Source organism: Callospermophilus lateralis, chromosome 13 (genome assembly GCF_048772815.1).
Source record: "Callospermophilus lateralis isolate mCalLat2 chromosome 13, mCalLat2.hap1, whole genome shotgun sequence".
Classification (NCBI taxonomy): Eukaryota; Metazoa; Chordata; class Mammalia; order Rodentia; family Sciuridae; genus Callospermophilus; species Callospermophilus lateralis.
This window is the reverse complement of record NC_135317.1, coordinates 101,271,275-101,289,083: the sequence shown is the minus strand read 5'-3', so window position 1 is coordinate 101,289,083 and position 17,809 is coordinate 101,271,275. Positions and strand designations below refer to the sequence as shown.

General features: G+C 33.8%; 1 protein-coding gene across 4 annotated transcripts in view; it reads right to left on the bottom strand.

Moving 5' to 3' along the window:
- Cop1 (COP1 E3 ubiquitin ligase) overlaps positions 1-17,809 on the bottom strand; it is a 178,873-nt gene that overhangs the window by 30,397 nt on the left and 130,667 nt on the right. The window lies entirely within an intron of this gene.

Sequence of the window (17,809 nt, the reverse complement as noted above, 5' to 3'; positions counted from 1 at the left end):
AATTTACGAAATAAATACTTGGATCAACAATTTGGTTCTACTGCATAACTACTTACTCCTTTTAAAGACTCAAATTTTTCATCTATAAAAGAGATCATCTTAGATACCTGAGTCTTTGTGTGTATTCAAGAAATCACAGTAGGGGAAGGGAGGGGGAATGGGGTTATTAATGATGGTGGAATGTGATGATCATTATTATCCAAAGTACAGGTGTGAAGACACGAATTGGTATAAATATACGTGTATACAACCAGAGATATGAAAAATTGTGCTCTATATGTATAATAAAATTATAATGCATTCTGCTGTCATATATAAATAAAAAACAAACAAACAAGAAGACACAGTAGAACACTGATGAGGTGTACAATTCCCTACTCCAAAATATTGCACCTTGCCATTTAAGAAAAGAGCAGACGTGGGAAGTTCTCACTGACCTCCTGCCCTTCTTGCATGAAGCAGACCATAAAAGCATCCTCAGACTTTCCTCTGAAGCAGGTCGGAAGACCCTTCTTCCAGAGGTGCCCACCCTTTACCCAGAGAAAAGAAATGCCCATATTTCTGAGGATATAGCGCCCCAGCGAAGAATTTGAATCAACAGGCCATGCTATATTGCTCCTATTTTATTACCATTAAGTCACATCATTTTGTCATTCAAATATACAGCTCCAGGGCTATCTATCTCTTCATCAAACCTAAGAATAAAAATATACAAATTTACCTGTTTCTTTAAGTCTTCATTTCTGAAGGTTCCTGTATTACAAAGATCTATTAAATAGCTTGACATATTTTTCTCTCATTAACCTGTTTTATTATGTGGGTTCCAAACATGAACCCAGTAATGGGTAAGAAAAAAAAAATCTATTCTTCCCTACAGTACCTTCCTAAAAAAAGTAACTGGCTGGATACATCAAACAAACGGGAGCTATTCTTACTAAATATACAATAACCTAAATTTGTTTATAACTTAAAGGATAGTTATCTCAAGCAACAATCATTAGAATCAATCTAGTATATCATTCTATTCAGCATATTTACGATTTTATGAAAGTGATTAAACATATAAAAATAATACTTAGATGTGATCTTAATTCTATTTAAATTTCCTAAAAAAATAAGTGACTCTCACTTTGGTAGCTGCTAGTATATTTTTGTTCTCAAAATGGAAGAAATGTAAATGGGGCAACACCAATGATGTACAACTGACAATTATTAGAGAATATCTGAATGGCAGCTAGCTGGTAAAATGCATACTATAGCTACATCAGCAACTATGAGAAGTCATAAATGAAGAAGATCAAGTGTTAAAGGAGGAATAGAAAAGCAGGGATTGTGTTTGGGAAGAACAACAGAACTTAAAGGAGCAGAAGTAAGAGGACAAGGCAATATAGATATATTCTGAGTAACAATACGAATACAAATTAGCAGCAGAAATGGGAATTGTATGAAATAATAAAAAAAATTACTCAATGGAGTAGATAATATGTGCTGGAAAGAGAAGTAATGTTAAACAAGTGGCATTACGTCTAATTATGGACAATCTTGAATGTAAGTAACAGTTATGATGCCTAAATGCAAACACATGAGTGGAGTGGAGTGGAGTGGAGAGGAGAGGATAAGAAACGAACAGCATTTAAAACGAACAGCATTTAAAACCACATTTGTGATAAATTTATACGTATTTAAAGGCTGACTTCCTAATTAATTACTATTTGAAATTTGAGCTTTGAAATTTTTTTTTCTATTGTTTTTGGGTTTTCTAAAGGACAGTATTTAATGAGGAGGAGGGTGGACACAATTTTAAATTTAATTTTAAAATTAGTTAAAATTCTCTGAAGAGGTGAAATAATTGCCAAGCTTGTGTAATAACATTTATCAAAATTTCCTCTAATTTTTAATGGCAGCCTGTGTACAACCTAGAGTTACATGCAAATGTTGAATTTGCAAGAAAGTTTTCAGAGGGGCTGGGGATATAGCTCGGTTGGTAGAGTGTCTGCCTCAAATGCACAAGGCCCTAGGTTCAATCCTGGGCACCAAAAAAAGGAAAGTTTTCTGAATGACTTGAGGTCAATGAAGTTATGTAACAGCAATGTTTTCTCTATATAAAGATGAAGGATGTTTGGTAGGAGTACACAAAGACAGTCTGAAGGGGACATAAAGTGGTTGGAAATAATTTGAGGGAAGGAACATGCATGGGAAGACGAGAAAGCAAAGAAAAAGAACAAATAAAGAAATATTTTAAAGAAAGCATTATTGCTATTTGTTGAATAATTAGAAAATACAGAGATGCAATAATTCTAGACTTTAAGGCTTAAATGACTTAACAATGACAAAGGCAGAAGGAAACAAAGATGCTAATACATCAAATGTTAAAAGAAAAAAAATCAAAAGAATAACATTTTGTAATAAGTTTCTTTTTATCATGCAGAATAGAATCCCAAAGAGCCTACTGCTTGTTTTAAATTGACCTTACTTGCTATATTTATAGCTTCAGAGCAAGTGCTTCTTTTTTGTCATTTGGGTCTATGAAAATTTAATCAGATAAAATTTAATGTGTTAAATGAAGAATATTAAGCAAATGCACATTGAGAAACAAGCTCAAAAAGTTATTTTATAGCATATTATTACATATTGCTGTAGTTTGGATCTTGAGTGTCTCATCCAAGGCTCTTGTGTTAGAGGCCTGGTCCCCAGGTGGCAACTGCTGAAAGGAATTGGAATCTTTGGGAGGAGGAGCCTACAGGGAGTCCTTACTGCTGGTCTCTTGAAGAGGACAGTGGGACTCCAGTCCCTTCTTCTTTCTCTTTTATCTTCTTGGACATTAGGTGGGCAGTTTGCTCCATCATAAGCTTTCCACAATGGCCATCTAACACATCCACAAGAGGTCCAAAGCAGTTAACTGTGTCACAGACTGGAACCTCTAAAACTGTGAGCCTAAATAAGCCTTTTCTCTTTGCAAGTTAATTATCTAGTGTATTTCAGAATAGTGATAGAAAGCTGATGAAAACATATAACGATGACTGGTAACAAAAATAAAAATGGCTGCAGATTACTAAAAAAGAGAAAAATCCTTTCCTAAATCTTAGAAATTTTACTGATGGGGTAAATTTCCACGTGGACATGATATTGGGAACTGTTTACACAGGGAGAACAATTTTCTGGAATCTAACATTACCTTGTAAGGTTTGAGAAATATCAAGAGTGACCCAGTTTTGCTCTCTTGACTTGGATATTCCAATTGAACTGCAGAATTTACAATCACTCCTATTTGTGTCAGTTTCCAATTACTGGACTTAATACAAGCCCAAGTCCATTTTCTTTTAATCTAACCGAGCGAGCCTGTGTTCCTGACTTACAAATCTATTCTGTACCCGAATAAAACTGTTCTTGATTTTAACCACATTCATGATTTCCTGGTTTACATTCCCATAGGAAGTGCTATAGTTTTAATCTAAAATGTCTTCCAAAGACTTGTGTCAAAGGCCTGATCACCAGCATGGTTCTACCAGCAGCTGTGGAAACTTTTGGAGGTGGGGCCTAGTGGGAGGGCATTAGGTCAGTGGGGATGCGGGACACTGGTCTTTTTTCTCCATGAGGTGAGCAGATTTTTCTACCACATGCTCCTGCCATGATGTGCTACACTGCCATAAGCCCAAAAGTGATGGGCTAACAAACCATGGATTGAAACCTCTAAACCTATGAGCCAAATAAGGTTTTCCTCTTTTAAATTTAACTATTAGGTATATTTACAGAGTAGTAGAAAGTGAGCTAACACAGGGAACTTCCACACTGGTGAACTGACTGGGGTTTTGGGAGAGTGTCACAACCAAAGAGGGCATGGAGGCTCTATGCACGTTACAGGATAGAGCAGAGTCTGAAATGTCTCCCAGAGGCTCATGTGTTGAAAGCTTGATTCCCCAATACAGCAGTGTTCAGAGGTGGGGCTTTTGGGAAATGATTGGGTTAGGAGGGTTTATGATTATTAAAATCCTCATCAATAATAATTGATAATTCCACAAATAAATGGGCTATTAGGAGGTGGGGCAGATAAAGATAGCAAGAAGTAAGCAGCTCCCTTTGAAGGAAATGTTTTGTTCCCTGACCCTTCTCTTTCTGTCTCTTGCTTCCCAGATGTTATAAGATGAACAGCTCTGCTTCACTATGCCCTTCTGTCATGATGTTCTGCCTCACCAGAAACACGGCAGCCAATTGACCATAGACTGAAACCTCTAAAAGCAGGAACCAAATCTTTCCTCCTGTAAGTTCATTTTCTCATGTATTTTGTGACAGCTACAGAAAGCACACTAACACAATGCATCTCTTCCATGTGGTCATCCTGAGTTGCATCCTTTATAATATACTGATAAATGTTTGGTTGAACTTGACTGATTAAATATCAGGATGTAGTGCCTTTTAGGAAACAGATCTTTGACTCAGCTTTAAGATCCTGGTTTACTACAAACAGTACCAGAATTTCCAGCCTTTGTTTTTGTCTGAGTAGACCAATAAGAATCCCAGCCAATTATCTGATATCTCTCTTGAATTTGGTCTCACATCTTTAATGTAATAAACAGACCATGGAGAGCACCCCTGATGTGGTTCTCTTTGAAGAGTCTGTGACATTATCTAGTTAATCCTATGAATGGAAGACTAGGTCTGTAGAGGTCATTGTTGGAAACACTTCGGCATTTTCTCTTACCAGATGGGAACACAAATTGGCCCTGTACATTTTCACAGATGGGCTCAAGACTGGATGGGACATAAACAGGACCTTTGCTTCTCCCCGTAATTTGAGGCACTTTCATAAAGCAAAAGAAGTGATTTTTTTAAACACAGGGGCACTTTACCACTGAGCCACATCCCCAATTCTTTTTATTTATTTTTTATTTTGACACAGGGTCTTACTAAGCTGTTGAGGCTGGCCTCAAATTTATGATCCTCCTGTCTCAGCCTCCTGAGTTGGTGGGATTTGAGGCATGTGCCACTGTGCCCGGGCTCCCATCGGTTTTAACTTCAGAAACTGTGATTTAATAAGTTTAGGGTTTAGAAATTTGAATTTTAATATGTATATCAGGTAATTATTAATTCTGAAGTAGATCATCAGCAGACTATATTTTTGAAAAACACTAGTCTAGATGTTGAAAGCTGTCTACAAATACTGCATAATAGGAAAGAGAAATCTGCATATTTTTGCTTTTGGTCAGGGGGCAGGTGAGAGGGAAGTGGAGAAGATTTTTTTTTTTTAAACTGAGTACCCATTTACCAAATCTTATACAAGGCCCAGAGAATAGCAATAAATAAAAGACAAGGGTTTTTAACCTTAGGAAGCTTTTGAGTTTAGTTGAGAATGAGTGCATATAAAGCTTATTTTTATTGAAAAAAAAAAACTTTTATGATTCTACATAAATTTTTGAAAATACTATAATAATATTAGAATTTGAATTACATAGTCTTTTTTTAAATCTTTTTTTTTTAAGATCTTTTTTTTTTTTTTTTTTTTTTTTTTTTTTTTTTTTTTTTTTTTTTTAAGAGAGAGAGAGGAGAGAGAATATTTATGTCTTAGTTTTCGGCGGACACAACATCTTTGTTTGTATGTGGTGCTGAGGATCGAACCTGGGCCACATGCATGCCAGGAGAGTGCGCTACCACTTGAGCCACATCCCCAGCCCATGAATTACATAATCTTAACGGCAATGTAGTGGAAAAATTAACTTCACAAATGAAAACCTATGAGAATTTAAAATAAGAAAGAATGGGAAACCATTTGTATGGGTTAATACCCATACAAATACACTTTATGTATAAATTCTCTTTTCTTTCATTATCTTATTCTCATATTCTAAATTAGTCCATGATAGTAAAATGTCTGAAATCAGTATAACTTTGTATGATACAATTTTGAAAACAAATTTGTAAGACTCTAGTCTTCAGTGGTTAATTTTCAAGTTGACATTATACCCCCATAGGATTCAAGTAAAATAGAGGTAAAGAGTGAATTATCACAATAACATTGAATTCAGAAAATGTTGAGACCATGTGGAACTACAAACTACCAACCATTACCCATTATGTGGATACACCGTTTACCCGGTGAATGGAGAAAAGAGATTAGCCCTGTTCTTCTGGGACAACTTAGCAAGAGGTAGAATTATTGAAAAATATAACAGGCTGCTCTGTTAAGCAGGATTTCCCTGTCAGCATGTGTTCAAAAGTTTTAAAGACACCCCCATTAGATACGCGATATTAATGATTCCCTCCTTCCCTTTCTTTTTTTTTTTTTTTCTTTTTTTAAACTGGGGGTTTTATTTTTTATGTTTTGACAAGGTCTTCTTATTAAGTTGCCCAGGTTGGTCTTGAACTAGTGATCCTCCTATCTCAGCCTCCAGAAGTCACTGGGATTACTGGCATGCACCACTATACCCAGTGATAAAATGATTCCTACGATGGCCAAAATTGCCAATCTAATGGTAGTCATATACCTAATGAACACACTAAATATTTCTGTGGCTACAAAACTCAATACTGTACTTATAGGGCTACCAGCCTATTGGCACATCATAAGCAACAAAGAAGATCAGCCAAAAAAGGGTGTCTTGACACAGTTAGCAGTAAGATCAAAGGCACAAAGATGTAAACACAATAAAACAGACAGTATTTGAAGATAGAGACTCAGTTCAATGTTGCCAGAGTGTCAAATGTTCCTATGCAAGTGAGACATGACCATGGTGGAGAAGTAGGTGGTAGTGTGATGAAGGCACATAAAAGGTCACATAAAAAAGCTTAAATGTTATTCTGTTATCACTGAGACATCAATGATAGGCTTTAAACAATATATATTAGCCTGGAACTATTAAGAAAAACGGCAGGGGATGATGAAACCATCAAATAGTGGAAGGTGGCATAGGATTTAATGCATTCAAGATTTATAGAAAGATAAAATTTATGGGAAAATATATGTATGTATGTATATATATATATGTGTGTGTGTGTATTTTTACATTTGTAAGACTCTAGTCTTCAGTGGCTAAAAATCTGAGTTAACTAAATTTGATTTTAAATTTATGAAATACCAAAAATAGGACTGTACTTCATAAAAATTGGGGGAAAAAACAGGGTTTTTTCCACATGATAATAAATCAATACAAGAGCCTGTATTATTTGAGTTTCTACAGCAACTCCTTTGGCTCATTAGTAGAATACTAATTTGGTTTAAACATACCTTTCACATGTGTCAGATGCATGTAAAAGACCAGGTGAATGATTAGGTAACAATAACAATTAAAAATGCACTGAACAATAGAACACAAATAAATAAAGTAAAAGCTAGATCAATTGTGGGAAAAAATAATTAACTGAAAAATTAATTGTGAGATTTCAATACCCAACTTTTAACTGACAAAACATCTAATCAGAAAACTAGTAAGAAGACAGAAAATTGTAAACCACTGTCAACCAACTTGTAATTGGTATTTACAGTATAGTCTAAGTAACAAAAGTATATTCTTTTCAAATGCCTATAGAACATCCAACAAGCTAGACCATGTTAAAGACTTTGTAACAAACATTAAGCTTAAAAGACTAGAAACCATACAATATATTTCTCAGATCACAATAAACACTAAAAATCGACAAAATGAAGGTATCTGGAGAATCCCCCAAAACAGATATTAAGCAACACATTCAAAAATAACTCTAAGGTTAAACAGATACCTCAAGGGAAAGTTATAAAAAAATTATGAAATGGGTCAACATTAAAATTAAAGGAGGCTTGGGGTTGTAGCTCAGTGGTAGGTAGAATGCTTGTCTAGCATGCATGAGGCACTGGGTTCGATTCTCAGCACTGCATATAAATAAATAAAAGGTCCATCGACAACTAGAAATATTTTTAAAAATTAAAAGGTTAGTTTATGTCTTAAGTACATGTTACATGTTTCTCAACTGTGTGTGTGTGTATGTGTGTTTAAAAGGAGTGGTAAAATAGTGGTAATAATCAGGGGAATGCAAAGACAAAGACATCTGTTAGATGCTCTTTGTGCATTAACATTTCATTTCAAATGCTGGACCATTAATGTTCTTCCGACATAGATGATATTACTGATTTTTCTGCCGAAGGAGTTTAAACAAATGACACTAGAGTGAATAGAAATTATCTGTCACTCTTTTCACATGATATGTTTAACTGTAGAATGTCTAAAACATTTTCAAGGAGAAAAAGAATGGAGGATGAAGAGAAGGAAATAAAGTTAGATAGTAAAAATTAAGTGTTTTGGCAACACTGAATACTACTGTTTTCAACTATTGGATTCATATGGGTTTTGAATATATGCATACATACACACATGCATATTTACAAGGAAAAGAAGCAAAAATACTTCTATTCCCCTAAAAATTGTGAGATAAAATTTATATTGTGGCTCAGTGGCAGAGCGCTTGTCTCACACATGTGAGGCACTGGGTTCGAAAAATAAACAAAATAAAGATAAGAAAAAACCCTTACACTAGCAAATCATGTTTTGTACAGTATCAAACTTGTTCTAAATAAAAAAAATACATATTTTTAATAGTGACTGGGTAGAGAGAGCAAATAGATTAAATTAATAAAACAATCTCTTATCTCCAAGACTTCAAATCCATATTCCAATCCATTAATTAAATTAAATCATACACAAACTATCGTCGCACTCCCATTATTTCAAATTAGAAATACTTAATCTCAACAATACTTTCTATAAAGCTTATAAAGCTCATGTTAAAAGTTAAATATGTTCTTTTTTTCTATTTGTCCTAAGGTAGAAATTAATATTTCTGAGCACAATCTCACTTTTAAATATAACTATAAACTAAATTCAAATTTTCTTTCCATAAACACTTAATAGGCTTAAATGATTAAAGAAAAAAAAGATGTTTCTATAATCTTATTTACCTGGTCTTGATTTCTATTTGTGAGATTATGTGTGCATTAATAGAAACTTTTATGAAGTTATTTTCTCTTAACTATGCATTAACAAATGTAGAATCCTTCTCTACAACTGTCTGTTCTGAATATGACACATGTACCTTTTGTGAAAATGACATTAAGTAGGTTAAAATGTTTGTTCACAGCTAAAAATCTTGAGTTTTAGAACAACTCTATTAGACAGTGTGTCTAGTGAAGCAAAGTGAGATGTTAAAGGTTACAAAATCCCTCCTGCTCCTTCTTGCTTTTAGACTACAGAATAACAGGTAATAGCAATCTGGTTTGGATGCAACAGACAAAAAGAATGAAAGGATTAAAACAAAGAGTTATCTATACAATTCTGTAGCTTTTTATTTATTTCACTTAAAGTCTGCCAACTATATAAATATTAACAAACTTAAAAATGAGGGCAGAAAAATAACACTTGTAAGTTTTGGTAATTGGTATTTTAGTACAATTTGATTTGTGGCCAATCAGTCAATATAGACAAATTTTGAGCACTGATTTTTAGTTATAATGCTTACCCATTTTTAAAACTCTCTTCCTAAAAAACAATTATGTGGGAATGACAAACTTTTTCATGACTTCAGTGTAACAAAAAAAAAAAAAAAAAAAAATGCCCTAAAGATCCTTGTAAGGCAGGAGTTCTGTGAACTCCAAGTTAAGAATTTTTTTCAAAGAGGTCCCAAAGAATTTTTTCAAAGAGCCCCCAAAGGATCATAAACAGTAATCAAATGAGATTAACTGATGTCCACATTTGACTTAATAAGAAGCTTTAAGAAATGGGCTGGTTCTGGAAAACTAGTCAATCACATCAATGAATTCAGGGCTAGTATAAAGCACGAGAACTACTATTTATTCTGTTTCACTGTTAAAAGAGCAATGGGAAGGGGGCTAACTTATGCAAATATTTAAAGACTACATTTGGAAATATGGAAGCTTCTGTACCACTGCTTTCACTTTACAGATAGTTAAGATGTGTTATCAACGATAGGAAAATCCCATTAGTCTATTTTTTATTTTTTCCATTTCACATAATCCTTTGAAATATTAGGTGATTAGGACAGAAGCCTTTCATTAGAAGAACATGTGAGCAGGTGTTAAGATACAATATAAACTCAAATAAAAGTCTATCTGAACATATGGTAATAGTATAAATAAGCTCCTAAAGTTAATGCACTAATTACAGTAACCAAAACATTAAAGAATAAAATAGTAAAGAGCTTGGGAAGAAAAGATTCAAAACATATATTAGTGAGATTTTACAAATGAATTATGTTTCTTTTACTTTGCTTAATGAGAATTTCAATTTCTTTTAGAAAATTTCAGTTAGGAAACTTTTAGTCCATCTTGTCAACTTCAAGAAGGTTTCTAATCTGAGGTGAGTTATGTTCAACTGACAAAGGGGTTCTGTTAGGAGCTGTCCATGGGTTGCATGTGGGTCACCATGCATGGAAGCCTGGTGGACAGACATCTGGCGTCTGGGAATGACCAGTGGACATTTCCTCTGGTCAGTTGCCCAGGGACAATGTGAATCTCTATCCCACCCTGCCATGGCCCACACAGCACCTGAGATGGGTGTGACCTGCCAAGATGTCAGTCAACTTACTGACAGTAAGATATCACAAAGCAAGACTCTGCCCTTGAAACCTTATCCCTGCCTTTGATGTACTCTCTTAAACAAACCATCAGAGCCATTTTTTCTTTGTCTAGTTCCAGAACCCATGTGAAGTAGATCTCTCAGGGGCTTCTTCTTTTGTATATATATTTCTGAGTATTTTTTGTTATTCACTAATTATTTGAGATTTTAAGTTTTAGGGTGACTTGGATTTCCCTAGGTAGGAAGAATTCTCTAATGAGACACTGCTGGCCATCAGACCACTCCCCACACCATAGGGTTCCATTTTTGGGCTGAGGATATTTTATTGTAAATAAGTTTAGGAGATGAATTAAGAGGAATGATAAATACAAATCAAAGAACTTCTCAGACAACAATTGGGTGAGTTTGTTAGGCACAGGGTAAAATTAGGTTTGACTTGTTAAATGACTTACTGATAACCAGTGTAGTTTTCTTACAAGCACCATTGATTTTACAAGACACCACTAGCAACAAAAATCCAGTATGTAATTCCTTCAAGTTAGGAAAAAGAGAAATGAGAACCAGATATGTTAAGTAACCTAAAATCAGAAAAGCTAATCAACGCTGTAAACCTGGAGTCATCGTCCCTTTTACTAGAAAGGGGATCCTGTCAATTTAACTTCAAACACATCTCCCAAATTCTTAGACCAAAGTAAAACTCTCAAAGCAGTACCCGTCTATTATACTCTACCTTAATCAAAATATAGAAGGATTCTTTAAAAATTTCTCCATCTGATCATCTCCTGAACTCTTAATTCATCTCTTGAACTCATTTCTGGTAGAAGTATTGCCTCCTATTCCACAATGTCACTTAACCTAAGGAAGGAACCCCTCTGTCAGTTGAGCATGACTCACCTCAAAATGGAAAATTTCCTGATGCTGACAAGATAGGCTAAGTTTCCTAAAGAAAATCTTCTAAGAGAAATTGAAGTTTCCTTGATTATTTTCAGAAATTCTTATTAAGCAAATGAATCTATGAATCTACTCATAGATGAATCCCTAATTAGTTAATTAATCCCTAATTAGTGAGTTTCATCTCTCACCTATCCAGCTACATCTAAGCAGCTCCAAACATACTCTACTTTTTCACATTCTCAAAGTCTATGTGCACACAGTTCCTTCTGGCTAGAAATACCAGGAATAAGTCTGAATAACTTATATAAAATACCAAGCAAGATGAAGACAGGATATATGTTAATCTCTTAATTCTTATACACTGTAGCAACTACCATTTATTGAAAACATAGTATGTATAAATGTTTCAAATGCATGATGTCATTTATTTCCCAATTAACTCTTAGAAGTACTTCTAAGTACTGACTTTAGAAATGAAGACGTAAACTCAGGATAAAAAACTTTTCCAAGGATCCATAGCAAGCAACAGAACTACATGCAAATAGAAATATATATACACAAATATTCTTATCCCTTTATCTCACTCTCTCCCCCTTCCCCCATAACAAATGCTGGCATGGTTAACAAAATTGGAAACTTATTTTCTACATATCAAAATAACAAACAGATATCAAGAGTTAAAATAGTTTTGGATCCTCTGATCCAGATTTTTTCCCACTTATAGAATTTTACATCAGAAATATACCTATGCTGTAAAACTGATTTTTAAAAGATAGTCTAAAAACAAGAAGGACAAACATCTAAACACCAACTACAGTTATGTTCAAGTGATAGAATTACAAGTTAATTTTCTTTATTCTTTATATTCTAAAAGTTCTTCATTATGTGGGAAAATGTAACTTTGAGGCACAAATGATACAGGAGAAAGCTTGTGGTTAGATTTGTTTTCATTCTTCTGATTACAACTTGTATAACTTAGTAAGCATAGTGAGAAGTGGCATAATTCAAATGCAAATGCTGATACAACTAAACAAAACCTTATGCTTATTTAAAAAAGGCAACTAACACTTATCAACTAGAAAGACACAGCACTAAAAGAAGTGAGGCATATATCTTCCTAACTATTCACTCACATGTATTCAGACTTAACAGTTTCACTCTGCAACTCAGGGTGATGTCACATCCATACAGTAAAGTGTCCTGAGAACAATAAGGGTTAATGTGAGACTGTACCAGTAAAATACAAAAGTATCTTTCTTTCACCCAAATAGAATATAAGTTAAAATAAGAAGGAAACACTTTTAAAGTTGCCATCTACTTTTTAGGCCAAAAATATATTTTTGCTTGTTTAATTCTGTGTTATTGATGAAATACATTTTTATTCATTTAGAAAAAAAAATCACGTTTCCCCATTATGTACACTTCAGCATATTTAACAAATTCAAACAGTATTAATTAAAAACCTTAGTGTTCAAATAAATGATATTTGATATCCACTTTCTTTCCCTCTATTACTACTATGGAAATTTGGTAGGAACTGTCAAAATATAGACACACAGAAACCAAACTGAAATTTCAAAGTATTTTGGATGCTTTAAGGCATGGTGCGTAATAATGAAGGTTCAGGCTAATGGCATAATTAGAATGCATTCTCCGATCAATATTTCTTTTTTCTCTCAAAAAGGCAGAACAACAACAACAAAAAATGCAAACAACTTAAAGATCTGTGTCAATTCTATGCTTCAAAATTGGCATATCTAGAAGAGATACTATTTTTTAAAAAGGATTTATGAGAAAAATATGTAAGAATCATTCTAATAAGTCAAGTTCCATTACAGTAAGTATAAAAATAACAACGAAATATTTAAAATGTCAACTAGCAAGCTCTATAAATCATATTTTGTTGATTTAATTACAACATTCACTATGAAATATCTAATGCAACAAATGTTTTCCTGGAAGCTATCCACACAATAGTGGACATTAAAGATATGGAATATTTATACTTTGTGTAAATTTACTTTAAGAAAGAAGTAACTAATAGGGTTGCCTCAGTTTTCCACCACCTGCTTGTCTCCTCCCTTTTTTCCTTTCCTGCCCTTCTCTAGTCTGGACACTGGGAAAGAAGAGTGGGGCATTTAGGAGAAGATGGGAGCCACAGTCTTCCTGGAAGTCAGGGTCCATGCTCAGAATCTTCTTTCCTTCCTCTCCCAAGACAGATAAGGGTTCATTCAGATTGGCCCTCTTCCAGTCAGGAAAATTTTCTAAAGTGTTACAAACCATCCAGCTAGAGAAAAGAAGAAAGGAGAGGAAAGATAAAAGGAAAAAGAGAAACAGTTGAAGAAAGAAAGAAACTCCTCTCGTCTATTCCAGTGTTTACTAAGGAATTCTGGATAAGAAAAGCTTGCAAGTGTGAGAAGTCCATGAAATTTAAAGATTATAATTATTTTTTAATTGAAGAAAAGAAAAAGGTCCTGTTTTATTTTTTGGTTTTGTGTCTGCTTAAGTGGATGAGGGTGTAGCAATATCTAACAGACTCAGGAATATAATACAATTTTTCCTGCTTGCATATGCCTGAGAACCATTTAGGTCTCCTGGCTGCTATGTGTAATATGACCTTCTTCGAGTGGGAACATGATTCATCTTTCTCAAACTTGCCTGTTCATATAATTTCCCAAGGACATTTATGAAACTTTCCAAATACAGATCCTTACCCTTCTCCTTTTCTCCCTGAAATATATATTCATATATTTTGTTAACTGATTTTTAAAGATTCCCAGGTGATACGGATGATCAATCAGGTTTGAGAACCACTGGTATAAATAAGCTTTATTCTAGAGATCTCTTCTGCACTTTAATAGTACTGTATGAATCCTAGAACTTGCTTTACTTCCCTAGTTTAAAGCAATCTGGTGCTTTATACAAAAAGTACTATATGGCTTATAGTATTATATGGATCCTTGAACTTACTTTATTTCCCTAGTTTAGAGCAATCTGGTGTTTTTTACAAAAAAGTGTTTACAATTAAATCAGAAAAGGATGCCTATTTTCCAGGTAAAACTTAAATGAATTAGAAAAAATAGACAGGTCCTTAATGCAATACAGTAAGAGAAGGAAGAACATACTGTAACTCTAACAAAAATATTAAGCCAATAACAAATGACATTTCCCCTACAGTTGCATGTTTAAACATTTCTGTCACTTTCAAAAATGGGCAAAATATGGTAGAGTATATTTCAATTGGAAAAGCAGTAATTTTGAAATAATTATATAACTAATGGTTCATGTCAGGAAAATTAGTTTTCTTAAAATTTATATAATCTCAAAATTTACCACTGAGTTTCAAATCTATTAGTTATGAAAAACTATCTTCTATCTATATTTTAGCATTTCTTTAGTTTAAATAACTATCAGTTAATCATGCAACAAACAAGATAAAAGCCAAGTCTGAAAGGTTGTATCATTCATTCCAAAACTTGAATTAATTTCACATTATATGTGCACAAGCCATGTAACAGTAGGGGTAATTTAAAAATGAATGATGTCAATAGCAAAGAGTTCAGTACTTCTTACTGTGTGCTAGGGACTGTTCTAAGCCCTGTCTATGGATCACCTCGTTTTATTGTTCTGACAACCAAAAAGAGAAAAGCTGCTATTATCCTCAGCACTTTACAGATGAGTACATACCTATATGTATGTAATCAGTGTGGTTAGGACCTTGGGCAAGATCTCAGAGTGGGCAAGTAGGAAATCTTGAGATTATGATGGCTTTTTATAAGGAGTCTATAGGTTAATAGGAGACCCAAGCAACAGCATGTGACTATCAGGACTACTTCATTCAACAAATAATTTTAAAGGATAGGAATCATGAGAAAATCAGGTAAAGAAGATCTTAACACAAAATTTAAAATGCTTCATGGTTAAGTGTTTTATTATACACAAAAAGATTTATTCATTAGAATAAGAACAGAAAGAATACATTTCATTATATGACAAAAGACATGGGTGCTCTCATCTAAAACAGACATAACTTTTCACAGAATAGGTGATAACATAGATGATAGGTTTCTAAGCCAAGTATTGCTGCCCTTAGTTTCAAAGGAGGGAAATTAGAGAAATTGTTATCCTGACCATTCTTACTCTGCAGCCATGATTCCTGATGTCTCAAGCCACAAGAGGAAATGTTCAATGCTTTTCCTGAGGATAGTATACATTTGGGGGGGCTACTTTAAAGGAGCTAGGGAGTCCTAAATGTCTTTTATAAGTACTCACTTTAACCATTAGCTACCCATTATGAATTGGTGACTAGTAAATATATATGATACATGTGGTACGGAGCTGACAGTATAAGCATGAGGATACTTGCAACAAAAATATGCTGACCGTTTACATACACATGATCACTTTGAAACAAAGATGTTCATTTGTATACTTGAAACACTTTCTATTTCATTCCAGTGGTTTCAAACAAGAATCATGCCGCACAGGAGATCTTTTACCTAACTTCAGCCTCTAAATAATGTTAATACAAAAGATATCACTTTTAGCTGGAATGTTTTTCCTTTTACCTTAAAGAATATCTTTTAAAGTTTTCATTAGTATAGGTCAGCTGATGGCAAAACTTCAGATTTATACATCAAAAAATATTTATTTTCACTTTGCTTGAGAGATATTCACTAGAGTAGGGTGGCAGGTATTTTACTTCATATACTGAATATTTGATTCTGATGTTTTGTTCACTGAGAAGTTGGCTGTTAGTTTAGCTATCAATACTGTCTTTTTTTTTTTCCTTAAATATCCCTCTTTTGGGGGGAAGAGGGGATACAATTTCTTCAATAAAGTAATGTTAAGAAAACTGAATATCCACATAGAGAAGGAGGAAAATGGACTCTTACACAAAGGACCACAACACACACAAAACTCAAAATATTTTGAGTACTTAACTGTAAGAGTAAAACAAGAATCAAATTGAGAAGAGTTTTATAATACTGGCATGGGCAATAATTTTTTGAACATGAACTCAAAAGCAGAGGTTACAAAAGCAAAAACAGATAAATAGAAGTGGACCAAAGTAAAAAGTTTCTACATAACAACAAAGCAATGAGACAATCATGCAAAAGCAACTAAACAGCAAGAAACAATCCAATATAAAAATGAGCAAAGGATCTGAACAGACATTTCTCAATAGAAACAAGTAGTATATGAAAAGAATGTTCAAAACGATTATCAGAACATTGCAAATTAAAACCACAATGAGGTTATCTCATATCTGTCAGGATTTCAACCATCAAAAAGAAGAAAGGTTAAGTATTAGCAAGGATGTGAAGAAAAGAAAACCCTTGTAAACACTGTTGGTGAGAAGGTAAATTAGTCCAGCCATTGTGGAAAAGTATATGGAGGTTTATAAAAAAAAATCCAATTGTAGAACTACTATATGTTCCAGCAATCCCATATATCCAAAGGAACTGAAATTTGTACATTGAACAGACATCTGCACTTTCATATTTGCTGCATCATTAATCACAATAGCCAAATACGAAATCAACCTAGGTAACAATCAATAGATGAGTAGATAAAGAAAATGTGGTGTGAATAGTACTATTCAGTCATGAAAAAAGGATAAAATCCTTTCAACAACAGGGATGAACTTGCAGGATATTATGCTAAGTGAAATGAGCCACACACAGAAAGACAAATACTACATGATCTCATTTCTGTGGGTAATCTAAAAAGGTTAAATTCATAGAAGAAGAGTACAATGGTGGTTATCAGAGGCTGGGAAGAAGAGAGACTGGTCAAAGGGTACAAAATTTCAGATAGGAAGAATGTTTCTGAAATCCACTACACACAATGTGACGCCTGTAGATAGTAATAACATAATGTATACTGCAAAATTGTTTACAGAATAGATCTGAAATAGTCTCACCCCAAGAAATGAACATTTTAGGTGACAGCTTCATTAATTGATGTTATTTAATCATTTTATATGTTAAAATATTAAACTATACCCTGTAAACATGCATAATTATTTGTCAATAATGAGACATAACTTAAAGAATGGAAAAAACCTTCCTTGTATTTTCCTTATTTTTAGCAGTTTTATCATATTATGCCAAGGTGGATCAGACACAACTGGCTTTAATCTAGCACTACATTACTTGGCTTTCAAGAATAGAGAATAGGAAATTCAGTCTGCACAGATAACTTCAAACTGATTGGGAAGCCAAATAATCACTCACATGAACAGCCTCTTAGATTTCTCCTCCGCCCACACTAAGAGTATCCACTGTCACCAGAGACAGAGATGCTTGCAGCTGACCTCAATACAGATGTGCCTTGGTTTTCTGTCAGTCTCATAC